The following is a 12,537-nucleotide window of genomic DNA, read 5'->3' as shown; positions in this document are numbered from 1 at the left end:
CCTTCCCCTCAATTTCTTCCCTTTCCCCTCACCTGCCCCCTCTCTTTTCCCTCTTGGTTCCGCCCCCTGCTTCTCCTCTCCTTCCCACCCTCTGTCGCTTCCCAGTCTCTACCCCCACCTGCCCCCTCGCTTCTCCCCTCCCGGCCTTGCCTCCCGCTTCTCCCTCCTGGTCCCCCCACCACCCCGCCCACCGACTTCTCACCCCTCCCCCATCAGCTCTCTCGCCTTCCTCTCTTTACCACCCCTCCCCACTTGCCCCCTCGCTTCTCCCCTCCTGGCCCCGCCCCCTCACTTTCCCCCTAAGCCCCGCCCCTCATTTTCTACCTAGTCCCGCCCTCGCTTATCTCCCAGCCCCGCCCCCTTGCCTCCGTCTCGCGCCTCCACCCTTTCCTTCAGCCTCGAATTCCTCAATCCTATCTCCTAGCTTCTCCTGGTCTTGTTCTCATTTCCCCTCTGGTCCAGACCTCTTCAGTCTGGTGCACTTCCTTTCTCTCTCAAACCAGGCCACTGTCTCCTCTTGACTGTGCCGCTTCCTTTTCTGCCCTGCACTTCGCCGTCACCCCCTCACCCCCCGACATCCTTAAACACCGCCAACCCCCGCCCCCCTCACGCACGCTCTGGAGGCTCCGGCGGCTGCACGAACGCAGGCTCCTTGATTCACTCTCTTTTAGTCTTCAATGAAATGCCCGTGTCTCCTAGGTGGCTCTGTAGTGCCACCTTCAAGGGTGAGCGCGAAGCTCTGCTCTGGGCCTGCGACGTGGTGGTTTGGATGCGCGTAGCTGGCAACCGTCTGGCGGGGCCCCTCGCTAGCAGGCTCCAGCGATCCTGGACCAGTTTGCATCCTCGTCCACCCTTTCTCTCAGTACTCCACGGCTGCTGCCCGGTCTCCTGGGTTGAATTCCCACCTGAGGCCGAAATGAAATGCTGCAAATACAGTTCGGCTGGGGGACTTTCCAAACGTGCATATTTCCAGCTCTGGAAATGAAATAAAAAGTTCAGGCTAATCCCTGTCAGGGGTTTTCCCCTGGATTTTTTCTGTTCCGTGTCTGGTCTGATGATGACTCCAAAGTCATTCTGGTCAGATTCTTTCCAAAGGACAGTGAGCGTTTGGGATACTTTATGGCAAATGCATGGCCCTCAGTTATTGGTGAAATCCATGAAAACAACAATGGGTCATTTTTTCAAACTAAAATTTCCTTTGGAGGTTCTTAGTTGTTGCATGACCCATTTTTTTTTTTTGTTTCCAGGAAAGGGAGATTCGGGGATTTTTGTTTCTGGAGAAACAATTCTTTCTTCCAGGGCTGGTAGGAAACGCTCACTACGTAGATACAGTATATAAATACATTGTTATTTTTATGGTTACATAAAAACCACGTTTTTGACTTTGTAGTGCTTGTAAAACTTCAATTACTGACAACTTTAATTTGGTCCTCATTTACAATGTAATCTATAATTGACATCAGATTGGTTTCACTTTTCTTGTTAAAAGCAGAAGTAACTGATTTTGTGAGTTTGGGTGGAAGCGTGATTAATGTTTTAGAAGCACTAGGTTTTCATTACAACGTTTGTGTCAGGTGTAGATGTTTTAATCAAGCCTAGTTGGCAGGTCGGGACCTGGGCCTTTTTTTCCTGGAAGGGGTGGAGTGGGGGCTCTATCCTTCCTCCCAAATTATTTTGGGACTCAGGCACTTGGATGCCATAGGTTCGGAGATGCTTTAAGGAGTTTTTGGATAGTGTCTGATGTTGAAGGATTACGCGAGGAGAGTTATTTCCAAAGCACCTTTTCCCTTTCTCCCAGCTGATGTTATTACGGATCTGAAGGGAATCCCTGAGTTTGCTCCTCCCTGCAGCGAGATGGAGAATTTAGCTGTGGATGCAGACCCGCTTGATGCCAGGTGTCTGATGAACAATAATTTACTTGGAAAGGTTGGAACCAGATACTTGGTTGGCAGCGGACTAGGTTTTGGCCTCTTCTTTGAGCTTGCCAGGGGGAAGTGGGATCACTGCTGGCATCTTGGGAAGCCATCTTTCAGGAGGTATGTGCTTTTGTCACAGGTTTCAGAGTTTATTTCCTTGTGTGATATTTGAAACCATGTTTTAAAACAAGGGTTATTCTAACCAGTCAGTTGATACCAGAGAGCATAGTTCAATGAAAAGTATGAAGACACTGGAATATAAAAGAGTGTGTAGAAGTTCGGCGACCACTAAAAGTTGTATTTGGTGGTGAGTGGAGTGTTGGGTTTAGAATTGGGAGACTCCGTTCTGGTAAGATCTACCATTAACTGCCTGATACAGAACCAATTATTTGACCCTTGTGAGTTCTGTTTTCTAATGTACAAAGTGAGATTTCAGCCCATGGTAACTTTCTTTTCTTTTCCTTCTTGAGGGCATATCAATTTGGCTCCCTACTTGTTCCAAATTACCATTGGCTTATGCTTTCTATTGTTGAGTGTCAATCCAGATATTCAGAATTGCTGTTAAAACCCAGCGCTTCTGTTTGATTGAAGCCAAGCGTTCCTTTTGTGTATGGGTTACATTTTATGATTTCTCCCCCACCCCCCACCCCCAGCCCTTTTGGTTTTTGAAAACTCTTGGGTAGTATGTCGCACTGCTGAAACAGTAGAAGAATGTTTGGGTCTTTATACTGAAAAGAATATGATTTTAATGAATGTCTTTGTGGTATTTTAACAGGAAAATAGTTTTTAAAGGGTTTCAGTAGGTTTGGAGCATAACATATGCAAAATCAAGTGATGTTTGCTGAAGAGCTGTCTTGCAGATATTTTAGAGTGCACCGGCAAATCAGACACTTTGGAAACTATTTTAAATTCAAGCAGGATTTGCAAAACCTTGTTCTTATGTGGTGCACAAATGAATCCCAGATACATTATTTGGGCCACTTTGGTAAAAGAATGGAATTTTGAACTCTTGGGGTTCAGTGCTCGTCAAACAAATTTTATTCTAATGTTAACCAGTTATTTGAAATTCCAAATGCCTAAACTTTTTTTGTGTGCTTTTATGCCTTGAAATACCCTCTCATCGCCTGGTGTTTTTATATTTTTCTGAGCATGACTGTGTAATATGAAGGTAATATGAAGGTAGTTTCAAGTAGAGAGGGGGGAGAGCCCTTTCTTGATAGCATATGGAAATGGAAACTATTTTTAAAGTTGTAGCACGTGTAAGGCTGACCTCCCCCCCCTCCGGCTTCCAGATGATCCAACTTGGAGGGAAATGGTTGTAGTAATAGTTGTTAATAACTTTCATTGATCAGTAACAGGTGACCTAATTGATTTCAAATAGTGAAGTTTTCCTTAAGAAAGATTAAGAAACCTGTGAAGATGTTGCCTGAGTCGGTGTGTACCAGCAAAGACCCCGACGTATGTAAGGCAGGCGGAACTCTTGTTGTAGCAAGTGGAACTGTGATAAGAGGGAAGCCGTCACCCGTATTCACCAATGCCTGCACCTGAGTTTGCCTGACATTTTCCTTAGAGCCTGCCTCAAGTTTGTGAACGTCCAGTCAAGGCACTTCTTTGGGGTCAATTATCTAAGGGTGTGGGATGGGCCGGATCACATGCTATTGCAAAATTTCAACTCCTGTTATACTTGAAAAGCAATCACGTTCTGCCACACACACGGTCTCTCACTGACTTTATTTGTCATTTGGTCACATCTGTGTTGTCTTAAGAAAAATTGTTCTCAAACAGGCGAAAAACAATCTTCTTGACCCACCTCAGTGGCTTCAGAAGCGAACTATTTCTTGTGCTTTCTATCTGTATTTTTAGAGTAATTGTGCTCTATCAAACTAGAATATTTTTTTACTCCAAGCCTATTTCTTTGTCAGTTCACAACTCCTCTTTTTGCAACCATGAGAGTCACGTCTGAGCTTCAAGTCTTCTCTTCTCCTCGTATTTGCTCTGTTTGGTCACCTCGTCCGGCTCGAATGTGGAACATTGGATGAGCGGGAGGTCCTGGGGGCTGAGTCACTTGTGAAGATGTATTTCCTCCTGAATTAAAAAAAGAAAAAAAAAGACAAAAAGAAAAAAGACTGACCCATAATATTTCAACATCAGCTCAGTGATCCAGTTAACTAGACTGGCTCTTTTGTAACATGTTTGTGGGCACTGGTTAAAAGTTAAAATAGCTGAATTGTACATTTTATTGAGTGCTGAGAGCAAAAAAGGAAGTTCAAAAAAACCTTCTGAAATGGAGGAAATGGTGTCTTTGCCATGCTCTGATTTTCTGGGCGAGAAAACCTTGACTTTTAGGATTCTCACTTAAAGCACACATTTTGGCATTTCAGAACCATCACCATGGTTAAATATTTTTAAACAAGTAGCAAATTAAAAATTATGTGAGTTTATGGCGGGTTTTGGTTGTTGGTCGCTAAACAACTTCAGTTACTGGTCTGCTTGTTGTTTTATAAGTGAATTTTATCGCGCGAAAGCTCTTGCCTTGAATTGGCTTGCTGTCCATGGCCCTCTCCTTCGACCTGACCAGAGTCCCTAAGGCCGGTCTCCTTAAGAGCTGCGGAGCCCGGTCGAAAAGACAAAAGCTCATAGCCACGTGGACCAGGTCTGTCTGCTTTTCAAAATGTTGGAATTGCTGTTGTGTCTCCAGATGACATCGAATCCATTTAGATATTTCAACCAAGTGAAATGTTTCCATATTAACATTTAGATTAACATTAACATTTAGATTAAAGGGGAAACATCCTTTTATTGTTTTAAAACAAGGCTCAACTAATGCACAAGCAGTGCGTCTGGAGATGTGGCTGGCGCTCTAATCCAGCTGTGTTCACCTCCACGGCAGCTGAAAGGAATTCTAATTGGCCGAGGAATGTCGGCACCATCATGTATCACGGAGCAGGAGCCCGTTCTGCTGGCTGCTGGGTGATGCATTTCAGATGTTTTAGGCTCCTGAGTCCAACTTGGAGGTTGCTTGCAGGAGTCTGGAAGAGAGAGGCGTGAAGCGGGGGTTGTGGACGGCAGCCGGCTTTCTTCTTTGTATGTTGGGCATCCGCCCAGTTCTCTGAAGGCCTTCGTGCTTTCTTGTGGCTTAAACACCGGACTGGGGATCAGAAGGTCCGACTTTTATTTCTAACTCACCAAAGTGCCACAGTGAAGAAGGGGATGGGTGGAATTAGAAGCTATTTGTGACTCCGTTTTTCCCTATCTGTCATGTGAGGTCCCTGCCTTTTTTATATCAGGCGAGGACTTGATAGGGATGAAATATTTTGATGAGTAGTCATGAATGATTTAGAGTAGCACAGTGTAAATACAAAGTCGTGGATGCTTTTATTTCTTATTCCTAAATAGTCACGTAAATGCTAAAGCCAATGATGTGCTTTGACACTGAAGAAAATCTGTAGAATCTATTGATAAACATGGAATAATAATAGTCAAGAATGAATTGTTAAATTCTCCATGCATCCGGAAGGTTCCTTAGAGAAATAGTACCATAAACCAAAGCCAGCATCATTTTGAATTGTGAAAACTTGGAAGCACTCCCTTTAAAATTAGGAACAACGGAGGGATATACATTGTCACAATTGTTATTAGCTAGAGAAAGACACCAGAAAGCAAAATTCCTATCATTTACAGGTGGTATGATTTTATATCTTTTAAAATCCAAAAGAATCAGCTGAAAAAAATGACAAAAAAAAAAAAAAACTTTAGAGAAGTAGTTGGATAGAAAATTTCTCCATGGAAAAACAAAATGGATAAAAATCACTAGGCAAAGACAAACTAGGAAAAACAATTTGCAATCTATACGAAAATGAAAGTCTAGCTTCCTTAATATATAAAGAGCTTTCAAAATCAATTAGAAAAAGACCAATATCTTATTTGACCAAGGATGTGAACAGTTCACCGAAAAGAATGAAAATGATTTCAAACATGTGAAAAGAACTCAGCCCTATTCATACCAAACAAAATACCAATTAAAACCAAGGGTGAAACAGTTTTTCATCTAGCAGATTGGCAGACACTAGAGTTTGAAAATATGTCATGATGACAAAAGTGTGACAAAGCAGAAACCTTTACACTGTTGGTGGAGAACGTAAATTGATACAACAGAGTAAGAAGAGCAGTTTGATACTATCACATAATAAATGTATATACCCTTTGATCTAACAGTTCTGCCCCCAGGAATTTTTCTTACAGGCGTATTCACACATAATTTTTGCATGTGCAAAATTATTGCAGCACTGTTTAAATGATAAAATCCTGAAAACAACTTAAATATGTACTAATAGGGAACTAGTTAAATAAATTATGGTCTATCCCCAGGAATGTGTAGCTGTTTAAAAGAATAAGATAGTGCTTTATATTCTGATGGGGAATATTCTCCAAGATATATTATTGAGTGGGGGAAATGCCTAATTCAGAAGAGTGGAAATGATATATACCATTTGAGTAATACATTTTAAAAAATAGGCATCCCCACTGTGGCTCAGCAGGTTAAGGAGGTGGTTTCCGCGAGGATGCAGGTTCGATCCCTGGCCTTGCTTAGTGGGTTAAGGATCCGGCATTGCCGCAAGCTGCAGTGTAGGTTGCAGATGTGGCTCAGATCCCATGTTGCTGTGGCTGTGCTGTAGGTCAGCAGCCACAGCTCCAATTTGACCCCTGGCCTGGGAACCTCCATATGCTGCAGGTGTGTTTGAAAACGAAAAAAAAAAAAATTGTTTTTTTAAAGGGAAATTGATGGACGTAGCTGTATAGATATCGCTGGACGGGTGCTGTTGAAATAGGGATTGTGATTTCCTCTGGGGAGCAGGACTGGGGCTGAGGGTCCACGTGAGAGAGACTTGGTTTCACTGTATTCCTTTTCCTTTTTCATCTCCCCACCTTCTCTTCTCCCGCTTTGAGCATATCTTCCTTTTCACCCATTAAAAGTGTTAAAAGCAAACAAAAAGAACCTATAACTCTTGAGAGTTTCTTAGAGCAGCTAGTCCATGAATTGCTCATAGTAATTGTTTTCAAATGTGAAATGTTGTCAGGTGTTCTGAACATTCAAAATAGTTGTGCCAAATGTATTTTAAAGGGCTAAAACAGCAGGTAAGGGCGTACACCCATGTTTGCGTGTGTATTTCCTTACCAAGAGGAAGACCCCTGGTTCGAGAGAGTAAGAGACAGGGCACACTTTGGAAGTCTGAACAAACTTATTTTCCCAGAAAACGTGTTCATTCTGATACTGAGACTTCCCTCCCCCAACAAACAAATAAGCACGCCCCGCCCAAAGCCCTTATTCTAGCATAATATTAGAAACGATTCCAGCCTGAATGATTCTTTCCAGATTCAGGACTCTAATCCTCCTTAGACCTACTTTCTGTAGAGAGTCCTTAAAAGACTGGGGTCTGGATTCTGAGTAACAGCGTGGTTTATATCGTTTTGAATGTCATTTGTTTGGGGTTCTTTGACCTATTTTTGTAAGGTAACCTACTCCCTAAAGTGGGGTAAAAAAGCAAACTTGCATAATAAGCTAGCCATTACTTTGGTGTTTTTCCCGAGTATCTCTAATCAATATGTTTATTTTGAACGTTTTAAAAGGCTTGTTTGTTACCATAGTGGTGCCTAAAAAAGAAATATCGCTATCCGACTCCGTAAAAGCAGAAAAAGTTGTAACCACATGTCATCGGTTGCCTTTTGGTTCTCAGATCTTTGCATTAAAAATCCGAAGTATCATATTTCTGTGTATATTACTGAACAAACTGTAGATTTTAGAATTGCTGGATACGTGTCCGTACGTGTAACAGTGATGCCTTATATCTGTTTATCTGTCTCATAGTTTCCAAAGATTTGCTCACACGCATTTCCTCACTTGAGGCAAGATACCAGCCAGCCTCACAAAGGGTTTTGTTTTTGTTTTTAATAATGTGTTTTTATTTCTACGTTTAAAAATAAGAGCATGCCATTTGTTTTAGCCTTTAAAAATACATTTTTACTGGAGAGAAAGCATAGTTCCTCTTTTCATGTGCCGATACAAAAATACTCGGAAGCACCCTTATCCAGCTAGAATACATTTGTATGCCCTGCACTAGTCAGCAGTCGTGTGCAGGAGAAGGCCCGTGTATACTCGTGGGCCATGGGTTTACCTCCCCTTAGGCTTTAGTGAGCATAGTTCACACACAGAATTAGACCAGTTTTGTTGTTGTGACGTTGATCAGAAATGTGTCTTCTCTTCGGGTCTGCTGCCCATCCTGGTTTCAAGCTGCCATCCTCTCTTGCTCGGACAGCTGCTGCTTGTTCTTTCTCTTTTGTTTTTTTGGCCCTGCCCACGGCATGTGGACGTTCCTGGGCCAGGGGTCAAACCTGTGCCACAGCAGTAACCAGAGCCACAGCAGTGACAATGCCAGATCTTTCACCTACTGAGCCACACAGCCTGCCCCCTTTTATTTAAATGTCGTAACCAAAACCATCTGGCTGCAGTATTATTTATTTACCTATTTTTTTTGCTTTTTAGGGCTGTACCCACGGCATATGGAGATTTCCAGGCTAGGGGTCGAATCAGAGCTACAGCTGCCAGTCTGCGCCACAGCCACACCGGACCCAAGCCGCGTCTGTTGCCACAGCTCATGGCAACGCTGGATCCTTAACCCATTAAGTGAGGCCAGGGATCGAACCCCTCTCCTCGTGGTTACTAGTAGGGTTTGTTACGGCTGAGCCACAGTGGGAACTCCGTTATTCGTTATTTCTCGGTTTCAAAGATGTTAAGAGATGTGTCCTCACTTTGGCAAATCCTCACGTGGGCACGGAGGGCGATTTGCTGACACTGCCCTTCCCCCTGGCGAGTACAGCTCCTTCCCACCTGCCCCTGTGTTCACTGCCTCCAGCTTCAGCTCCAGGAGCCTGGGTGAGGATGGCCAATGACACGTTCAGGTGTGTACAGCGGAGGAGAGGGGTCCGGAAGCCCAGTCGAAGAGTACTGTCTGCAAGAGTGACGAATGGGACGCAGAGAGTCTTCGTGGTCCAAAGCACGTGTTGCCTCCTCTTGCAGAGGAACAGCTCATGGGTTGCCTCTGGATACGTCACAGTTTTACCACCCTCCCACCCCACCCCCCAGCCCCCAATCATTCCCCAAGATGCCCTGACCAAAAAACCTTAGTGTCTTGCTTGGTTCTCTTTTCTCTCATCTTCTAGAGGTTATCAATTCTACCTCGCCTATCAAACCACATCCTGAATCTTTCTCCTCCCCTCCATCTCCCTATTTCCACCTACTCCTAGGCACTGTCGCCTCTCATTGAATGTCTGCAATAGTCTTATAAATGGTCCCCCTGCCTCTTTATATTGAAATCTTGTGTACCTTCAGAATTGGGCGGTGTACAGTTTGTCGATATTTTATAAGCTGAACATGTTTGTATAACCGTATCTTAGATTAGCAGTTCTCAACTCGGGGTAATTTTGGCCATCAAGGGACATTTGGCAATGTCTGGAGACACTTCCGATCATGCAGACTTTGTGGGCGTTACGCGTACCTAGAGTGTAGAGACGAGACATGCTGCCAAACATCCTAGCAATGCACCAAACAGACCCCACAACCAAGAATTAGTCAGTCCACCGGGTCCCGTAGTGCTGGAATCCTGATCTCGACCAAGACATCGAATGCTTCCACTGGCATCTGGACCTTCCCACAAGCTCCCTTCCCACTTTCTACCCACCACCCCCAGAGATCCTCACTGTGCTGGTATAACAGCCTGCTTTTGCATTTTGTCTTCACGGAATCATACAGGGCGCCTTCTTTTGTGACTGACTTTTTCTGTTCACCGTTGTATTTGTGGACTTCAGGCATGTCGTGTGGTTGTGCATTACTCACCCCTTTTGCGGTAGAGTATTCCATTATGTCAAATTAAATAGACGTTATCCCTTTATCGGTTAGTTGATGGGCAATTGGGTAGTTTCTGGTTTTGCTTATTATGAATAGTGCTGCGATAAACATCTGAATGTGTGTGTCTCTTGGTGAGTGAGAATATGTGTGCATTTCTGTGGGTATGTGCTTAGGAATGGAGTTGCTAGGTCATACACAGCAGGTCTGTTCAACTTTGCAAAACTGTCAAACACTCATCCAACGTGACTGTCCCAATTTACACTCCCACAGGCAGCGCGTGAGAGTTCCAGTTGCTCCATGTCTTTGCCAACCTTGGTGTTTTCTTTTTCATTTTAACTCTTTTGGTGGATGTTGCATAATACCACATTTGGTTCTGCTTCTGCTGTCATTTTTCTCCCGTCCATACTTTAAATGGCAGCATAAGGCATTTTTTAACTTTATTTGTCTTGCTTCCTTTTTCTTTTTTACGTAGGGTAGAGCTTTGGTGTAAGAATAATACCTAAGGTCTTTTCCTCTCCCAAGAAACAGTTTTTTTTCACACTCTTGTAGGCAGTATTGTCCTGTGGAGAATGGATGACCTACCCTTGTGTGTGTCAGAATCACCTGTGAGCTGTTAAAATTCAGATTGCCTGGGCCACCCTCAGCCACTAGCAAACACATGTTTATAGAAAAAAATTAGGTCTGTACTTGGATGTAATGTAGAAGAGTTGAAAAAAGCAATTTTAGTCAAAACCTTAAAAACTTGTTTCTATGAATAATTCCTATTTTATCACTTTTGTAATATTTTGTCGACATACTGGGTTTCCTGTGTAGGAATATTTCCTGTAGGTTCAGACGTGTTGTCTTTGCAAATAACTCGTTCTGTATTAAAATAATGTTAACACAATAATATAGACTAATATATTACAAACCTAAAGTTTAATTATTTTTGTTCCCCAAAGAAACAGATGTATACTTTTCACACACTCGCCATGTGAGTTTTAGCTGTTTAATCTTTTATCATCGTAAACATATTCATTCTCCCTAAAGCCTCAAGTAAAGTGATTTGTATCTTGTGGGTCAAATATTATGAGTATTAGAATTTGTTTAAATGTTGGTGTTCTCTGGTGGCTCATTGGGTTAAGGATCCGGTGTTTGCACTGCTGTGGCTTGGGTCACTGCTGGGGTGCAGGTTCGATCCCCGGCCCAGGAACTTCTGCATGCTGTGGGCACAGCCAAAAGAAAAAGAAAAAAAAGATTTAGTCATGCTTTTAGCTTTCTTATTTATTTATATACTTAAATTCAGGTGTAATTGACGATATTAGTTGCTGACTTAATGATTCGATATTTGTATGCTCTGTGAAATGATCGCAGAGGTCTAGTTAACACCTATCACCTTACACAGATGACAAGATTTTTTTTGGATGAGAATGTTTAAGATCTCGTCTCTTAGCAACTTTCCAATGTGCACTATATTGTAAACTGTTCGTCTTGAAGTCATGGTAGAGTCCCAGGAAGTGCCTTGTACTCCCCGTTCTCTCAGTTTTAATATTTTGTATAACGATGGTGCAAGATAAAAACAAGGAAGCTGTCAGGTGACGATGGTACAATCCACAGGCTTACTCAGATGTCCCCAGTTAAAGGTGCATTTCGTGTGTGTGTGTGTGTGTGTGTGTGTGTGTGTGTGTGTTGGGGGGTTTGTGTGCAGTTTTATCTCATGTGTCGCTTTGTAGAAACGCCGCCGTCTTGGTAAAGGTCCAGACCCTCCGGTGCCGTCCTTCCTGCGGCCCCTTTATAGCCACGCCTTCGTCGAGAGCCTTGTCCCTTTCCCTGGACCCCAGCCATCACTAACCTGCTCGGCCTCTCAAAGTCTTTTCAAAGCCTAAATCAGATCAGGTCACTCCCTTCCTTCCAGGCCTCCGGGGGCTTCCTACGCAGAATAAAATCAGACTCCCTCTGCGACGCAGCCCCGCTGTCTCCCTGGCCTCCTCGGCGGCGTTATCCTCTCCTGCTTTCGCTGGGCTGCCACCGCCCAGTCCGGAAACATGGAAAGCGTGTTCCTGCTTTAGGGGTTTTGCCAGCATTATTCCCTTATTTTTCTCTTTGCTTCATCTTTGTCTTCATCTTCCTCTTCTTTCTTTCTTTCTTTTTTTTTTTTTTTTTGAAGTTTAAAAGAACTTTATTTCAGATAAAATTATTTCCGTAATTAAAGCTAAAGCTAACACTTCCTGAGTCCATTATTTCAGGTGACAATGATTTCCATGGATGTTGGGGTTCCTGAGTATCATTTGACTTCACCTACATGCTTGTGGGAAGCTTCTGTAGTTCTTTTCTTGGTAGGAACCCCAGTTCTTCTGAATTCTTCCCTTCAGATATTCCATTTTGCATTCTTCATGAAAGGCTGGGTCATTACAGTAAGCAGTTAGACACTCTTTCAATGCAGAATATTCTTTCTGGTCTTTTACCACCATAAGGATCGCAGAGTCCTCGCAGCATTTAGTGAAATCTTGAGCGTATTCAGAACCTCTCTCTCAGGCCTTTTCTCTCATCATTTTGGGGATCAAAACATCTTTTTCAACACGTCTGGGATGCTGTTCTGCGGGGTCGTGTGCCATCTCTGCATGGGAGGAGGCGGCCAAGTGTTCATCTTGTTTTTTAATGAAATGATTGAATGCTTTTCCCTGTTTTTTTTTCTTTTCGTTTTCTTTTTAGGGCCGCACCTGCAGCATATGGAAGTTC

General features: G+C 43.3%; 1 protein-coding gene and 1 pseudogene across 4 annotated transcripts in view; one reads left to right on the top strand and one right to left on the bottom strand.

Moving 5' to 3' along the window:
• The window catches only part of SMURF1 (SMAD specific E3 ubiquitin protein ligase 1), a 105,504-nt gene that overhangs the window by 861 nt on the left and 92,106 nt on the right, over positions 1 to 12,537 (top strand). For 2 of the 4 annotated variants that reach the window (XM_021086115.2, XM_021086114.2), the window contains exon 1: positions 1,617 to 2,036. The exons of the other annotated variants lie outside the window; for them this stretch is intronic. The gene's annotated coding sequence lies outside the window, so the exon portion shown is untranslated. Of the gene's footprint in view, positions 1 to 1,616; positions 2,037 to 12,537 lie in introns of those variants that run through there. 4 annotated transcript variants of the gene reach the window in all.
• On the bottom strand, positions 12,097 to 12,413 carry LOC110259850 (COX assembly mitochondrial protein homolog pseudogene; annotated as a pseudogene).

This window comes from Sus scrofa, chromosome 3, assembly GCF_054392235.1.
Source record: "Sus scrofa isolate SSC_HxYL_T2T_F1_AM1 chromosome 3, Sscrofa_HxYL_maternal_Yorkshire_Landrace_v2.0, whole genome shotgun sequence".
Classification (NCBI taxonomy): domain Eukaryota; kingdom Metazoa; phylum Chordata; class Mammalia; order Artiodactyla; family Suidae; genus Sus; species Sus scrofa.
Note: the sequence above shows the minus strand (reverse complement) of the source record. Positions and strands in the feature narration are given on the sequence as shown.